At 39.0% G+C, this 18,196-nt stretch overlaps 1 non-coding gene across 1 annotated transcript; it reads right to left on the bottom strand.

Annotated features, from left to right (window-relative positions):
- Positions 1-12,030: 12,030 nt before the first annotated feature.
- LOC112781567 (small nucleolar RNA R71) lies at positions 12,031-12,138 on the bottom strand. Its single transcript, XR_003192338.1, has one exon. It is a non-coding gene; the product is annotated as a small nucleolar RNA R71 (small nucleolar RNA).
- Positions 12,139-18,196: the final 6,058 nt, after the last annotated feature.

Raw genomic sequence — 18,196 nt, 5'->3', positions numbered from 1 at the left:
ATTGACCTTTTGTGGAGGGTAGAAACGTGCCAGAAACTTGCTTTCCACCTCATCCCATGTTGTTAGACTCCCCCTTGGGAATGATTCCAGCCACTTAGCTGCTTTGTCCCTAAGTGAAAATGGGAACAAAAGCAGTTTATAGGCATCTTCCTGGACTCCATTGGACTTCACAGTGTCACAAATTCTCAGGAATTTTGTGAGATGTTGGTTTGGGTCTTCATTAGCACTTCCTCCAAAGGAACAATGATTTTCCACAAGTGATATTAGCTGTGGCTTGAGCTCAAAATTGTTGGCCTGAATGGGTGGTTTCTGGATGCTACTACCACAATTCCCAGAGGTTGGGTTTATGTATGAACTAAGAACCCTCCTCTCAGGGATGGCATCGTTTCCATCAGCTCTCTCATGGTTGTGAGCTTCTCTATCCATGTTGAGATCTAAAGCTTCCTCAAAATTGTCCTCAGATTCTCCTTCAGATTCCTCTTCTCCCACTACTCTCTTCCCTCTTGCTTCCCTTCTAAGTCTATGAAGGGTCCTCTCTGGTTCGGTATATGGAGGAGTTGATGTCTCTCCTCTCCTACCTGTCATACAAGAACACAGCTCAAACACAACAAGTGAAATACTCTTGGTTAATGGAAGAGTATGGTTAGCTCAATTGAGGAATTAATTCAAATAGTTAGTGAGTCAGTGAGTTAGTTGCATGAATTTAAAGGCATAAAGAAGGAAAGCATGTAACCAAGTGCAGAAATTAAAATTCAACAAGTATCTTGAACAGAATTAACAAAGCAAGAGAAAATTGCTCAATCTAGTTAGCTTCCAATTTGAGAATTGTCAATCGAAAACCAATCCCCGGCAACGGCGCCATAAACTTGATGCGCATAAACTAGTTATGCTACGATTTAGGAAATTGCACGATCGGCAAAATTCCTTCCGGCAAGTGCACCGGTTATCGTCAAGTAAAAACTCACAATAGAGTGAGGTCGAATCCCACAAGGATTGGTTGAGTGAGCAATTCGAATTAGAAGTGTGTTCTAGTTGAGCGGAATCAAGATTGAGATGAGAATTGCGGAATGTAAAATTGGCGGGAAAAGTAAATGACAAGAAAATTAAATGGCGGAATCTTAAATTGCATGAATTAAAGAGCAGAAACTAAATTGCTGAAATTAAAAGGGAATGGGGGTGATTGCATGAATTGAGTTGCAGAATGTAAAGAGAAAGTGGAAATCAGAAATGGGGAATTCATTGGGTTTAGGAGATATTGAAATCTCCGAATCAAAACATGCATATCTCTTCCTCAACCAATGCATTCATTGAATTTTGCTTGGCAATCTTATATGATTGGATCCCAATCCCTTGGCTCACCAATTCTCTCTAAAAACAAACAAATTCCCAATCCCTTGGTTTAAATGTTCATAAGAAGAGATGATGCTTGATCACTGATTATACCACACAATTTCATGAACCACAATTTGGTAGGATTACATGTCACAATATCCATCCAAACCCCAATCCAATTCACTGTGAGAAAGCTTCTCTAGCATGAATCCTCCATTCCTTTCCCAAGGTTCCGAAGGATTCCAATTATGGGTAGTTTCTTTTCCAAGACAACTACCCAATGGAATTAGATCGAGAAGCTTTCTAACAAAATTCAAGAGAAAAGATTGAAGAAGAAGGTAAACTATTATTGATTCATTGAATTACAATAGAGCTCCCTAACCCAATGAAAGGGGGTTTAGTGAGTCATAGCTCTGAATTCAATTACAAAGAAAATGAAAACTAGCTCAAAGTGAAAGTGAAGGTAAAAGTCCCCATCAGGGGCTGGATTCCCCTTCAATCCCCCTCTTTCAAATGCAGAAACTAAGGCCTTTAAATAGGCTCCCTAAATTACAAAATGAAAATGAAATTCAAAGGAAATTACAATCAAATGAAAATAAACTATTCTAGATGATTCTTGTGGCCTTGATTTGGTGTTGTTGATGGGCCTTGCTTGCTTGAAGGGCTGAGTGACATAATTGATCCAAAAAGGATAATGATCCATTAAACTACACTCAAATGTTGCACCCCCTTTCTTGAGTCGTCACTTTGTTCTCTTGTCAACCTTGCCAATTTGATGCCAAATATAGACTATTATACCTCGTTGGAAAGCTATGGATGTCAGCTTTCTAACTCAACTGGAAGCACATCAATTGGATCTCTACAACTCGAGTTATACTCCATGGAAGGTGAAGAGGTCAGCTGGCCTGATTGCATGTTGGTACTATGCTCTTCTATGCACATTACGGGGCTGTTTTCTCCCTCAATTTTTAGTATCCACCATGCATTCCATATATGCTTGGAAAGCTCTAGATGTCTTCTTTCCAATGCATTTTGAATCACCTCATTTGGAGTTTTGTAGCTCAAGTTATTTATGTTTGAAGAAGGCATGGTCAAGCTGTTCCATATAACACGTTTAAGCTTCAGTTTAAGGTTAAACTGAAGCTTAAACGTGGAAATGGAAGAGGTAGCCCTGGAGGTCGAACACGTTTAACCTCCAGTTTGAGGTCAAACTGGAGGTTAAACGTGGAAGCTTAGAATGGTAGCCCTGGAGGTGTCGAACACGTTTAACCTCCAGTTTGAGGTCAAACTGGAGGTTAAACGTGGAAATGGAGAAAGCAACCCTGGAGGAAAGTTCTTGGTCGAACACGTTTAAGCTCCAGTTTGAGGTCAAACTGGAGCTTAAACGTGGAATGGCTCCCTGGTACTCTTCCTGGTTCTGGCGTTTAACCTCCAGTTTGAGGTCAAACTGGAGGTTAAACGTGGAACTCCTCCCTGGGTGGCATACTCATTCTGGCGTTTAACCTCCAGTTTGAGGTCAAACTGGAGGTTAAACTTCAATTCCAGCATTTCTTATCCTTCATGATTTTTGGCGTTTAAGCTCCAGTTTAGGCTTAAACTGGAACTTAAACTCCACATGTGATATTCAAGCTTCCTTTATTGATTTTGTTGATTCCTTGCCTAGCCTCTTCTTCCCTGAAATCATCCAAACAGTTGCATCAAAGTCTTGCTAAAATTCATGAGAATTCTTCCATTCATAGCATTCAAGGAATATAACTAAAAACTCATGGAATTTGTACAAAAATCTTCATGTTTGAATGATTTAAGACAAGCATGACTATTTGGCCCAAATGATTACTTAAGGCTCAAGAAAATGCATAAAACAACTAAAAATAACATAAAAAATGCTAGTGAAACTAGCCTAAGATGCCTTGGCATCAATAAGCAAGCTAATTGAGTAGATTTTCATGTTTCCCTTGATTGAATCAACCATGTGTGAATTCATGCCATTTCATGAGATTTTATGCATATTATGATAGAATGAATATCTCATGATTATGAGCATAGCTTTGATGTGTTTGGTTGATTAATTATAGGTGAAGAAAGCTTGGAGAAAGGTTGAAGCAAGAAGGAATAGCTAGGAGTAAAGAGAAGACAATGGAATAAGTGAAATTGAACCAGGAAGCAAAAAGCTGGACCTAAAGTTAGCATCAAACTTTTGCACAAACTTTTGGTTGAAAAGTTAGCCCCAACGTTAGCCCCCTAACTTGGAGGCTAATGTTGGAACTTGAAAATCACTCCCTGGGTACCAAAAGTTTGCGCCAACGTTAGCCCCCTAACTTTGAGGCTAACGTTGGCACATGAAATTCACCCCTGGGCACCAAAAGTTTGCGCCAACGTTAGCCCCCTAACTTTGAGGCTAACGTTGGCATGAAGAAAACCTCCCTGGGCACCAAAAGTTTGCGCCAACGTTAGCCCCCTAACTTTGAGGCTAACGTTGGCACATGAAAATCACAAGGAGGAGCAAAAGTTTGCGCCAACGTTAGCCCCCTAACTTGGTGGCTAACGTTGGCGCCACAAGTACTCAAGGCAAGGCCAACGTTAGGGCCAAAGTTAGACCCCTAACGTTGGCACCAACGTTCATATCAACAAAGTGGTGTTAGCTGATATGAAAAGTTGGAGCAAAAGTTAGACCCCTAACTTTTGCTCCAACTTTTGGTCCAACTTTTGCAAAACTCCAACCCGGTTTAATTGGTTCACTTTGGTTCTTCTCCAAACTTCAAGAGCAATCAACCAAGGCCTCTTTCAATCCAATTCCACCAAGAGCAAAGGCCCAACTCAAAGCTTGAAGATCATTTGAAGAAAGTGTATAAATAGGATAGAATTCAAGTTCTTCGGGGAGCTTTCCTTTTGAATTTTCATAATAGTTTTCGGAGAGCTTTGGATATTGAGTGATCTTTAATTTCTTTGTCTTGGGGAAGGAGAATTCAATTCTCTTCCTCTCAGTTTTATTGCTTTCAATTTCAATTACACTTGTCTTGGATCTTGGGTTGGAGAATTGAAGAAATTCTGTTTCAATCTCATCCTTGGATCTCTCTGCTTTGTTTACTGCAATTTAATTTCCGTTTCTGTTACTTGCTTCTCATCTACTTTTCTTACAATTTACAATTCCCTTGCAATTGTTCTTGCTGGATCTAGGAAGGCATTGAGATCTAGACTTGGCTTTCTAGTCTCTGGGTCCTGAGATCTGATTTCCCATTTCAATTCTCTGTTTACTGCTTTATATGTTCATTTACTTTTCTGTTTCGGATTCGATTCAATCCCAATTCCCTTCTACTTCTCTGCTTGATGCAATTTACTTTTCCTTGTTTAAATTCTGCAAATACAATCCCCAATTCCCTTTACAATTCCAGCCGTTTACATTTCTTGCACTTTAAGATTCCGCAATTTACATTTCTTGCATTCTAAGTTTCTGCTCTTTAATTTCTTGTTCTTTAAGATTCAGCACTTTAATTCCCTGTTCTCTTTACTTCCATGAAATTTAATTACTGCAAAGTACAAAACACTCAACCAAATCTTGATTCGCTTGACTAAATCAACCACTAAACTAAAATTGCTCAATCCTTCAATCCCTGTGGGATCGACCTCACTCCCGTGAGTTTTTATTACTTGATACGACCCGGTGCACTTGCCGGTTAGATTTGTGTGTTTTGGGAGAAATTAATTTTTCACCAAAATAGTCATCAAGTTTTTGGCGCCGTTGCCGGGGATTGATTAGATTGACAATGATTAAGTGAGGTGGTGATCTAGATCAAGCACTTTTTCTTTAATTTTCGACTAACCCACTAACTGTTTGATTTTTTTGCTTAAACTAACTAACACTTCAATCTAGCAGTAGATTGAAGTGTCACTGGTTTTGTGCATTTCTCATGCTCTGCTTGTATGTCAGGTACAAGAAGAACCATACCCAATTTTCATGAACAAGACGAAAGAACTCTTAGGAGGTTAAGAAGAGCTGAAAGAGGGAAAAATATTGTTGGAGAAGAGGAATCAGACAAAGAATTCCAAGAGATGGAGGAACATTCAACCAGAGGAGAGTTTTGGCTTCCTATACCTTTGCAAATCCTAGACATTGTGGGAGCAGCATCTTGGCTCCAAATGTCAATGCTAACAATTTTGAACTCAAACCACAACTCATCACCTTGGTTCAGAACAATTGCTCTTTTGGTGGAGGACCACTTGAGGACCCACACCAACATTTATCCACTTTCTTGAGGATATGCAACACTGTCAAAACTAATGGAGTGCCCCCTGACAGTTACAAGCTGATGCTATTCCCATTTTCTCTCAGGGACAAGGCCACTCAATGGTTGGAATCTTTTCCAAGGACAGCATCAACAACTGGGATGATTTGGTAACCAAGTTTCTTGCCAAGTTTTACCCACCTCAGAGGATTATAAGGTTGAAGGCTGAGGTACAAACATTTACACAAATGGAGGCCGAACCCATCTATGAGGCATGGGAGAGGTACAAGGCTCTGATCAGGAAATGTCCCCCGGCCATGTTTAATGAGTGGGAGAAGCTTCAAAACTTCTATGAAGGCTTAACACTGAAATCCCAGGAAGCTTTGGATCATTCAGCTAGAGGTTCCTTGCAACTCATGAAAACTGCAGAAGAAGCTCAAGAACTCATTGATATGGTGTCCAACAACCAATATTTCTTTGCTCATCAAAGAGGCCGCCAACCATCACAAAGGAGAGGAGTAATGGAGCTAGAAGGAGTGGATTCAATCCTGGCTCAAAACAAGATGATGCAGCAGCAAATTCAACAACAATTTGAGCAAATAGCCAAGAGGATTGATAGTCTCCAAGTTGCAGCAGTTAACACCAGCCAACCATCAACCACATGGAGACAGAGTGAAGAAACTCAAGAAGAACAACAACAAGAGCAAGTACAGTATATGCACAACCAAGGACCAAATGAAGTGTATGGTGATACATACAATCCATCCTGGAAAAACCACCCAAACCTCAGATGGGGAGATAACCATACCCAAAACCAACAACCATGGCAGAGGAACTCAAACCAACACAACCCAAGAAGCAACCAAAACCACAACCAGCAGCAAACTAACCAAAACCCCTACAGAAAACCTCAAAACAACTACCCCAACCTCAACCAATACCAATCTAATAACCAACCCACCAACCAAAATGCCTACCATCCACCACCCACATCTCATAACCCACCTCAAGTATCACCTGAAGCCCAAAGAATCACTCACTTGGAGGCCATGATAGACAAAATGTTGAAACACCAGGAAATGGTAACCAAGAATCAGGAAGCCTCCCTGAAGAGCCTAGAGAGACAGATGGGGCAACTCTCCAAGCAAGTATCTGTTGAGAGACCTTCAAACTCACTGCCCAGTGACACAATTCCAAATCCCAAGGAGGAATGCAAGGCAATACAATTAAGGAGTGGGAGAACATTGATAAGCAACAATGACACTACAAAGAAGCAAGCAGAAAACATCAAAGAACCAACGGAGGATGAGAATCAAACAAAGGCAGATGAGGCTAAGGAGCAAGTTGTGATGCCAAACAAAGGCACTGAGAAACTTAAAGAGAAGGACAACCAGCCACATAGCTCAAAGGAAGTAGCTCAGGGACAGCAGCAAATAGGAAAGAGCATCACACCTCCACTGCCATATCCCCAGAGGTTCAACAAAGAGGTTAAAGACCAGCATTTTCACAAATTCCTTGAGATTTTTAAGAAGCTGGAAATCAATATTCCCTTGGCTGAAGCACTTGAGCAAATGCCTCTATATTCCAAGTTTCTGAAGGATCTTATCAACAAGAAAGGAAGCTGGGATGAGAAAGAAACCATAATGATTACTGAGGAATGCAGGGCCTTGATTCAAAAGGGGCTTCCTCCCAAGCTTGAGGACCCAGGGAGCTTCCTGTTGCCTTGCACCATTGGGGAATTGACCATTACTAAAGCAATGTGCGATCTCGGAGCAAGTATTAACTTAATACCATCCTCCTTGATGAAAAAGCTGCATATAGAGGAGGTCAAACCAGTACAAATGTCTCTGGAGCTGGTAGACAAGTCAATGGTATACCCCAGGGGTGTAATTGAAAATCTTTTGGTCAAGGTGAACAGTTTTATATACCCTGCTGATTTTGTGGTTCTAGAATCAAACGATGATGATGGTGACTCTGTTATACTGGGAAGGCCATTCTTGGCCACTGCTAGAGCTATCATAGATGTAGAGGAAGGGGAATTAACTCTCAGGATGCATGACCAGAGTGTCACTCTGAAGGTATTACCAGAGGCACAATTTAGCAAGGAAAAGAAAGACTATATGAAAAATGACCAGGAAAGTCACAGCAACATCCCAATGCTAAGGATTGTGCAGACTGATGAAAAAGCCCAAGAGGATATTAGAGTATTGGCCACTAAAAAGAGAGGTCCCCAAGGAAAACCTACGGCCAGAAAAGAAAGAACAACAAAAGGAAAGATGAAACACAGAAACAAAGCAAAAAGGGATTGGAAGAACAGAAAGATTCCAACAGAGGGGCTTTCCAAAGGTGACAAAGTGCAACTGATATATCAACAGCTGGGGGCAAATCAACAAACCGAGGATTACTACACTGTCAGCAACATACTATCATTAGAGCATGCTGAAATTGAACACCAGAGAACAAAGAAGAGGATCACGGTCAGAGGAGACAAATTGAGGCCCTACAAGCACCAACCACCATAAAAGAAAGCCTCAATGTCAAGCTAATGACAATAAAAGAGCGCTCCATGGGAGGCAACCCATGCTTTAAGATTCATGTCATTTTAAATTCAATAAATTATGATCAATTGAGCATGAATTTTTTTTTTCTTTTCATGAACATGTCCATTGACTGCATGCACTATTTTGAAACATATGCTAAGTTTGGTGTGCCTTCAAGCACACTAAACCATTGTTACAAATAATTCCATTTTTCATGCTTGGAGTATCTTGACAAAGCATATGACCGAACACTAAGTTTGGTGTCCACATAGCTTCATGAAAAGTAGAAACTCATGCATCAATAATCATACAATTGTTGTTTTTCAGAATCTTATAAAAAAAAAATTTCTTTTCCGGTAATGAAGGCATTAATTGTGATGTACCCTTTGACAAGAAACAAGTTTGGTGTTCATCAAACCTTGATGCACCGATTTAGGGATACAATTGATCCTTCATGAGAAAAAAAAGAGAAAAAGAAAGTATGATGAAAACAATTCTTATGAACATTTAACATTTGAATCTCACTAATTGAAGGAAGATACTCATTTTCTTTATATATGACCAAACATTAAGTTTGGTGTCTTCAAGGGAGAGTGTCACGGTTCAAATGATATAAGAATTGATGGTTCACATAGTATTAATAAAAAGAACACTCTTAATGATTTAATGCAAAGTACTACTGTTTTATATTCAATTCAACTTAATCCGCTTCTAAGATATCCATTCGCACCCAAGAACATGATGAATGTGATGATTATGTGATGCTTATCATCATTCTCACTTATGAACGCGTGCCTGACAAACACTTCTGTTCTACATGCAACCAAGCTAGAATGAGTATCTCTTAGATATCTAATACAGGGGACCGAGTCCGAGTTATTAGTATCTTTGTGGTATAAGTTAGAACCCATGGATGGCCATTCCTGAGATCCGGAAAGTCTAAACCTTGTCTGTGGTATTCCGAGTAGGATCTGGGAAGGGATGGCTGTGACGAACTTCAAACTTGCGAGTGTTGGGCATAGTGACAGACGGAAAAGGATAGTAAATCCTATTCCAATATGATCGAGAACCTCCAGATGATTAGCCATGCCGTGACAGAGCATTTGGAACATTTTCACAGAGAGGATGGGATGTAGCCATTGACAACGGTCATGCCCTTACAGAAAGCTTGCCATGGAAAGGAGTAAAACTGATTGGATGAAGACAGCGGGAAAGCAGAGATTCAGAGGAATGAAAGCATCTCTATACGCTTATCTGAAATGCTCACCTATGAATTACAAAAGTATTTCTATCTTTATTTTCTGTTTATTTATTATTATTATTCGAAAACTCTGTAACCATTTGATATCCACCTGACTGAGATTTACAAGATGACCATAGCTTGCTTCATACCCACAATCTCCGTAGGATCGACCCTTACTCACGTAAGGTTTTATTACTTGGATGACCCAGTGCACTTGCTGGTTAGTTGTGCGAAGTTGTGAAGTTATGTTTAGACCATGGTATTGTGCACCAGTTATTGGCGCCATCGCCAAGGAGAGAACGAACAACAAATTTTACAACCTCAGAGTAACAATTTCGCGTACCAAGTTTTTGGCGCCGTTGCCGGGGATTGTTCGAGTTTGGACAACTGATGGTTCATCTTGTAGCTCAGATTAGGTAATTTTCTTCTTATTTTGTTTTCAAAAAGTTTTCAAAAAAAATTTTTCAAAAATATTTTCTTCTTTTTCGTTTTTCGTAATTAATATTCGAAAAAAAATAAATATTTTCAAAAATATATTTTTCTTCAGAACTTTTAAGAATGAATTCTAGTGTTTCATGAAGCATGTAGAAGCCTGGCTGGCTGTAAAGCCATGTCTAATTCTTTTAGACTGAGGCTTCCACTTATAAGTATATGAAGTTGGATGAAGTATCAGCTGTTATATGCCTGATTTGTATCTTCTAAAGCTTGGCTGGTTATTAAGCCATGTCTAACCCTCAGATTGGAGCTTTAGACTAAGAGTGCAAGATTCCTGGAATTCATATTAAAAATCATAAAATCATAAAAATCAAAAATATTTTGTGTTTCTTGTTTGAGTCTTAAGTCAATTTTTAAGTTTGGTGTCAATTGCATTTTTTCTAAAAATTTTATGCATTTTTCGAAAAAATCATGCACTCATGGTGTTCTTCATGATCTTCAAGTTGTTCTTGTAAATCTTCTTGTTTGATCTTGATGTTTTCTAGTTTTGTGCCTTTTCTTGTTTTTCATGTGCATTTTTGCATTCATAGTGTCTGAACATGAAAGATTTCTAAGTTTGGTGTCTTGCATGTTTTCTTTGCATATAAAAATTTTCAAAAATATGTTCTTGATGTTCATCATGATATTCATAGCATTCTTGCATGCATTCATTGTTTTGATCCAAAATTTTCATGCATTAAGTCTTTTTCATATTTTTCTCTTTTATCATTAAAAATTCAAAAATCAAAAAAATATCTTTCCCTTTTTCACTCATAAATTTCGAAAATTTGGATTGACTTTTTCAAAAATTTTTAAAATCTAGTTGTTTCTTATGAGTCAAATCAAATTTTCAATTTAAAAATCTTATCTTTTTCAAAATCTTTTTCAAAAATCAAATCTTTTTCATTTTTCTTATTTATTTTCAAAAATTTTAAAAGTATTTTTCAAAAATCTTTTTCTTAATTTTATATCATATTTTCGAAAATCACATCATCAATTAATGTTTTGATTCAAAAATTTCGAGTTTGTTACTTGTTAAGAAAGATTCAAACTTTAAATTCTAGAATCATATCTTGTGATTTCTTGTGAGTCAAGTCATTAATTATGATTTTAAAAATCAAATCTTTTTCAAAACTAATTCTAATCATATCTTCCTATCATATCTTTTTTTTTAAATCTTATCTTTTTCAAAAATTTGATTTTCAAATATCTTTTCTAGCTTCTTATCTTCTTATCTTTTCAAAATTGATTTTCAAATCTTTTTCAACTAACAAATTGACTTTTTGTTTGTTTCTTATCTTTTTCAAAACTACCTAACTAACTCTTTCTCTCTAATTTTCGAAAATCTCTTCCCTCTTTTTCAAAAATTCTTTTTAATTAACTAATTGTTTCAATTTTTAATTTTAATTTGATTTCATTCCTAATTTTCGAAAATCACTAATCCCTTTTCAAAATTTTATTTTTGAAAATCCTCTTTCTCTCTCATGTCCTTCTATTTATTTATTCATCTACTAACACTTCATCTCACCCAAATTCGAACCCCCTCTTCCATCTATGTTCAAATTTTCTCTTCTTCCCTTCTTTGCATTACATTCTTTTCTTCTTCTACTCACACAGGGGAACCTCTATACTTGGGTAAAAAGGATCCCTATTATTATTATTTTTCTGTTCCCTCTTTTTCATATGAGCAGGAGCAAGGACAAGAACATTCTTGTGTGAAGCTGACCCTAAACCTGAAAGGACTCTGAAGAGGAAACTAAGAGAAGCTAAAATACAATAATCCAGAGATAACCTTACAGAAATTTTCGAACATGAAGAGGAGATGGCAGCCGAAAATAATAATAATGCAAGGAGGATGCTTGGTGACTTTACTGCAGCTAATTCCAATTTACATGGAAGAAGCATCTCCATCCCTACCATTGGAGCAAACAATTTTGAGCTGAAACCTCAATTAGTTTCTCTGATGCAACAAAACTGCAAGTTTCATGGACTTCCATCTGAAGATCTTTTTCAGTTCTTAACTGAATTCTTGCAGATCTGTGATACTGTTAAGACTAATAGAGTAGATTCTAAAGTCTACAGGCTCATGCTTTTCCCGTTTGCTGTGAGAGACTGAGCTAGAATATGGTTGGACTCTCAACCTAAGGATAGCCTGAACTCTTGGGATAAGCTGGTCAAGGCTTTCTTAGCCAAGTTCTTTCCTCCTCAAAAGCTTAGTAAGCTTAGAGTGGATGTTCAAACCTTCAGACAGAAAGAAGGAGAATTCCTCTATGAAGCTTGGGAGAGATATAAGCAACTGACCAAAAAGTGTCCTTCTGACATGCTTTCAGAATGGACCATCCTGGATATATTCTATGATGGTTTGTCTGAATTAGCTAAGATGTCATTGGATACTTCTGCAGGTGGATCCATTCACCTAAAGAAAATTCCTGCAGAAGCTCAAGAACTCATTTACATGGTTGCTAATAACCAGTTCATGTACACTTCTAAGAGGAATCCTGTGAGTAATGGGACACCTCAGAAGAAAGGAGTTCTTGAAATTGATACTCTGAATGCCATATTGGCCCAGAATAAAATATTGACTCAGCAAGTCAATATGATTTCTCAGAGTTTGAATGGAATGCAAGCTGCATCCAACAGTACTCAAGAGGCATCTTCTGAAGAAGAAGCTTATGATCCTGAAAACCCTGTAATAGCAGAGGTGAATTACATGGGTGAACCATATGGAAACACCTATAATCCCTCATGGAGAAATCACCCAAATCTCTCATGGAAGGATCAACAAAAGCCTCAACAAGGCTTTAATAATGGTGGAAGAAACAGGTTTAACAATAGCAAGCCTTTTCCATCATCCACTCAGCAACAGACAGAGAACTCTGAACAAAATACCTCTAATTTAGCAAACTTAGTCTCTGATCTATCTAAGGCCACTGTGAGTTTCATGAATGAAACAAGGTCCTCCATTAGAAATTTGGAGGCACAAGTGGGACAGCTGAGTAAGAAAATCACTGAAACCCCTCCTAGTGCTCTCCCAAGCAATACAGAAGAAAATCCAAAAGGAGAGTGCAAGGCCATTGACATAGTCAACACGGCCGAACTTAGAGAGGAAGGGAAGGACGTGAATCCCAAGGAGGAAGACCTCCTGGGACATCCAATGATTAATAAGGAGTATCCCTTTGAGGAACCAAAGGACTCTGAGGCTCATCTGGAGACCATAGAGATTCCATTAAACCTCCTTATGCCATTCATGAGCTCTGAAGAGTATTCTTCTTCTGAAGAGAATGAAGATGTTACAGAAGAGCAAGTTGCCAAGTTCCTTGGTGCAATCATGAAGCTGAATGACAATTTATTTGGTAATGAAACTTGGGGAGACAAACCTCCCCTGTTCACCAATGAACTAAATGCATTGGATCAACTGAGATTGCCTCAGAAGAAACAGGATCCTGGAAAGTTCCTAATACCTTGTACTATACGCACCATAACCTTTGAGAAGGCTCTATGTGACCTTGGGTCAGAAATAAACCTCATGCCACTCTCTGTAATGGAGAAACTGTGAATCTTTGAGGTGCAAGCTGCTAAAATCTCATTAGAGATGGCAGAAAACTCAAGAAAAAAGGCTTATGGACAAGTAGAGGACGTGTTAGTAAAGGTTGAAGGCCTTTACATCCCTGCTGATTTCATAATCCTAGATACTGGGAAGGATGAGGATGAATCCATCATCCTTGGAAGACCCTTCCTAGCCACAGCAAGAGCTGTGATTGATGTTAACAGAGGTGAACTAGTCCTTCAATTGAATGAGGACTCCCTTGAGTTTAAAACTCAAGGACATCCTTCTGTAAACATGGAAAAGAGGCACAGTAAGCTTCTCTCAAAACAGAGTCAACCAGAGCCCCCACAGTCAAACTCTAAGTTTGATGTTGGGAGGCCACAACCAAACTCTAAGTTTGGTGTTGAACTCCCATATCCAAACTCTAAGTTTGGTGTTGGGGAGTCTCAACAATGCTCTGAACATCTGTGAGGCTCCATGAGAGCCCACTGTCAAGTTATTGACATTAAAGAAGCGCTTGTTGGGAGGCAACCCAATTTTTATTTATCTAATTTTATTTTTATTTTTGTTGTTCTTTCATGTTTTATTAGGTTCATGATCATGTGGAGTCACAAAATAAATAGAAAAATCAAAAACAGAATCAAAAATAGCAGAAGAAAAATCACACCCTATAGGAAAGGCTTACTGGCGTTTAAACGCCAGTAAGAAGCATCTGGCTGGCGTTCAACGCCAGAACGGAGGATGGATCTGGCGTTGAATGCCCAAAACAAGCAGCATCCTGGCGTTCAGATGCCAGAAATGCACACTGAGGAAAACTGGCGCTGAACGCCAGAAACAAGCATAGAACTGGCGTTTAACGCCAGAAACATGCTGCATCTGGTGCTGAGCGCCCAGAACAAGCACCAATTTGGAGTCTAAACGCCAAAATTGAATGCAAAGGCATTTTACATGCCTAATTGGTGCAGGGATGCAATTCCTTGACACCTCAGGATCTGTGGACCCACAGGATCATCTCAGCATCTGTGGACCCACAGGATCTCCACCTACCTCCACTCATACTCTTCCCTCTTCTCAATGTTCATCCTCTCTTCCCAATAAACACCCTTCCCCAAAACCCTTCACCAATCACCTCAAGCTCTCTTCCCTATTACCTATTCACCACTCACATCCACCCAATCTTCCCCATAAACCTACTTCATACACCCCACCTACTTTCAAAATTCAAAATCACTTTCCCACCCAAACCCACCCTAAATGGCCGAACCTAACCCCTCTCCCTTCACTATATAAACCCCTCCATTCTTCTTCAATTTCACACAACACAACCCCCTCCTCCTCTTCTTGGCCGAAACACATCTCTCTCTCCCTTTCCTCTATTTCTTCTTCTTCTTCTTCATCTCTTCTTTCTTCTCTTGCTCGAGGGCGAGCAATATTCTAAGTTTGGTGTGGTAAAAGCATAAGCTTTTTGTTTTTCCATTACCATTGATGGCACCTAAGACCGGAGAATCCTCTAGAAAAGGAAAAGGGAAGACAAAAGCTTCCACCTCCGAGTCATGGAAGATGGAAAGATTCATCTCCAAAGCCCATCAAGACCACTTCTATGATGTTGTGGCCAAGAAGAACGTAATCCCAGAGGTCCCTTTCAAACTCAAGAAAAATGAGTATCCGAAGATCCGACATGAGATCCATAGAAGAGGTTAGGAAGTTCTAACAAACCCCATCCAACAAGTCGGAATTCTAATGGTTCAGGAGTTCTATGCTAATGCATGGATCACTAGGAACCATGATCAAAGTAAGAACCCGAACCCAAAGAATTATCTCACCATGGTTTGGGAGAAATACTTAGATTTTAGTCCGAAAAATAAGAGGTTGGCGTTCAACTTGCCAATGATGGAAGAGAACGCACGCCCCTACACAAGGAGAGTCAACTTTGATCAAAGGTTGGACCAACTCCTCATGGACATATGTGTGGAAGGAGCTCAATGGAAGATTGACTCAAAAGGCAAACTGGTTCAACTGAGAAGACTGGACCTTAAGCTTGTAGCTAGAGGATGGTTGGGGTTCATTCAACGCTCAATCATTCCCACTAGCAACCGGTCTGAAGTTACTGTAGACCGGGCCATCATGATCCATAGCATCATGATTGGAGAAGAGGTGGAGGTTCATGAGATTATACCTCAAGAACTCTACAAGGTGGCTGACAAGTCCTCCACTATGGCAAGGTTAGCTTTTCCTCACCTCATTTGCCATCTATGCAATTCAGCTGGGATTGACATAGAGGGAGACATTCCCATTGAGGAAGAGAAGCCCATCACTAAGAAAAGGATGGAGCAAACAAGAGAGCCCACTCATGGAGCTTAAGAAACGCATGAGGAAGCTCACCATCAAGAAATCCCTGAGATACCTCAAGGGATGCACTTTCTTCCACATAATTTTTGGGAGCAAATCAACACCTCTCTAGGAGAATTAAGTTCCAACATGGGACAATTAAGGGTGGAACATCAAGAGTACTCCATCATCCTTCATGAAATTAGAGAAGATCAAAAAGCAATGAGGGAGGAGCAACAAAGACAAGGAAGAGACATAGAAGAGCTCAAGGACATCATTGGTTCCTCAAGGAGAAAACGCCACCATCACTAAGGTGGACTCATTCCTTGTTCTTACATTCTCTGTTTTTCGTTTTCTTTATCTTAAGTGCTTATCCATGTTTGTGTCTTATTACATGATCATTAGTATTTAGTAACTTTGTCTTAAAGTTATGAATGTCCTATGAATCCATCACCTCTCTTAAATGAAAACTGTTTTAATTCAAAAGAACAAGAAGTACATGAGTTTCGAATTTATCCTTGAACTTAGTTTAATTATATTGATGTGGTGACAATGCTTCTTGTTTTCTGAATGAATGCCTGAACAGTGCATATGTCTTTTGAAGTTGTTGTTCATGAATGTTTAATATGTTGGATCTTGAAAGAATGATGACAAGGAGACATATTATTTGATAATCTAAAAAATCATAAAAATGATTCTTGAAGCAAGAAAAAGCAGTGAATACAAAAGCTTGCAGAAGAAAAAAAAATAGAAAAAAAAATAGCGAAAAAAAAAAGAGAAAAAGCAAGCAGAAAAAGCCAAAAGCTCTTAAAACCAAAAGGCAAGAGCAAAAAGCCAATAACCCTTAAAACCAAAAGGAAAGGGTAAATAAAAAGGATCCTAAGGCTTTGAGCATTAGTGGATAGGAAGGCCTAAAGGAATAAAATCCTGGCCTAAGCAGCTAAACCAAGCTATCCCTAACCATGTGCTTGTGGCGTGAAGGTGTCAAGTGAAAACTTGAGACTGAGCGGTTAAAGTCAAGGTCCAAAGCAAAAGAAGAGTGTGCTTAAGAACCCTGGACACCGCTAATAGGGGAATTTAGCAAAGCTGAGTCACAATCTGAAAAGATTCACCCAATTATGTGTCTGTGGCATTTATGTATCCGGTGGTAATACTGGAAAACAAAGTGCTTAGGGCCACGGCCAAGACTCATAAAGTAGCTGTGTTCAAGAATCAACATACTAAACTAGGAGAATCCGTAACACTATCTAAACTCTGAGTTCCTATAGATGCCAGTCATTCTGAACTTCAATGGATAAAGCGAGATGCCAAAACTATTCAAGAGGCAAAAAGCTACAAGTCCCGCTCATCTGATTGGAGCTATATTTCATTGATAGTTTGGAATTTATAGTATATTCTCTTCTTTTTATCTTATTTGATTTTCAGTTGCTTGGGGACAAGCAACAATTTAAGTTTGGTGTTGTGATGAGCGGATAATTTATACGCTTTTTGGCATTGTTTTTAGTATGTTTTTAGTAGGATCTAGTTACTTTTAGGGATGTTTTTATTAGTTTTTATGTTAAATTCATATTTCTGGACTTTACTATGTTTGTGTGTTTTTCTGTGATTTCAGGTATTTTCTGGCTGAAATTGAGGGACTTTAGCAAAAATCAGATTCAGAGGTTGAAGAAGGACTGCTGATGCTGTTGGATTCTGACCTCCCTGCACTCAAAGTGGATTTTCTGGAACTACAGAACTGAAAATGGCGCGTTTCCAATTGCGTTGGAAAGTAGACATCCAGGGCTTTCCAGAAATATATAATAGTCCATACTTTGGCCGAGTTTAGATGATGCAAAAGGGCGTTGAACGCCAGATCTACGCTGCAGTCCGGAGTTAAACGCCAGAAACACGTCACGAACCAGAGTTGAACGCCAAAAACACGTTACAACTTGACGTTCAACTCCAGAAGAAGCCTCTGTACGTGTAAACTTCAAGCTCAGCCCAAGCACACACCAAGTGGGCCCCAGAAGTGGATTTATGCATCAATTACTTACTTCTGTAAATCCTAGTAACTAGTTTAGTATAAATAGGACTGTTTACTATTGTATTAGAGATCTTATGATCTTCGGATCATCTTTGATCATTTTTATGCTATCTTAGACTTTCATGGGGGCTGGCCATTCGGCCATGCCCGGACCATTATCACTTATGTATTTTCAAACGGTAGAGTTTCTGCACTCCATAAATTAAGGTGTGGAGCTCTGTTGTTCCTCATGATATCATGCAAAGTACTACTGTTTTATATTCAATTCAACTTAATACGCTTCTAAGATATCCATTCGCACCCAAGAACATGATGAATGTGATGATTATGTGATGCTCATCATCATTCTCACTTATGAACGCATGCCTGACAAACACTTTCGTTCTACATGCAACCAAGCTAGAATGAGTATCTCTTAGATATCTAATACAGGGGACCGAGTCCGAGTTATTAGTATCTTCGTGGTATAACTTAGAACCCATGGAT

Source organism: Arachis hypogaea, chromosome 19 (assembly GCF_003086295.3).
Source record: "Arachis hypogaea cultivar Tifrunner chromosome 19, arahy.Tifrunner.gnm2.J5K5, whole genome shotgun sequence".
Classification (NCBI taxonomy): domain Eukaryota; kingdom Viridiplantae; phylum Streptophyta; class Magnoliopsida; order Fabales; family Fabaceae; genus Arachis; species Arachis hypogaea.
The sequence above is the reverse complement of the archived record's forward strand: the minus strand, read 5'-3'. Positions and strand labels throughout refer to the sequence as shown.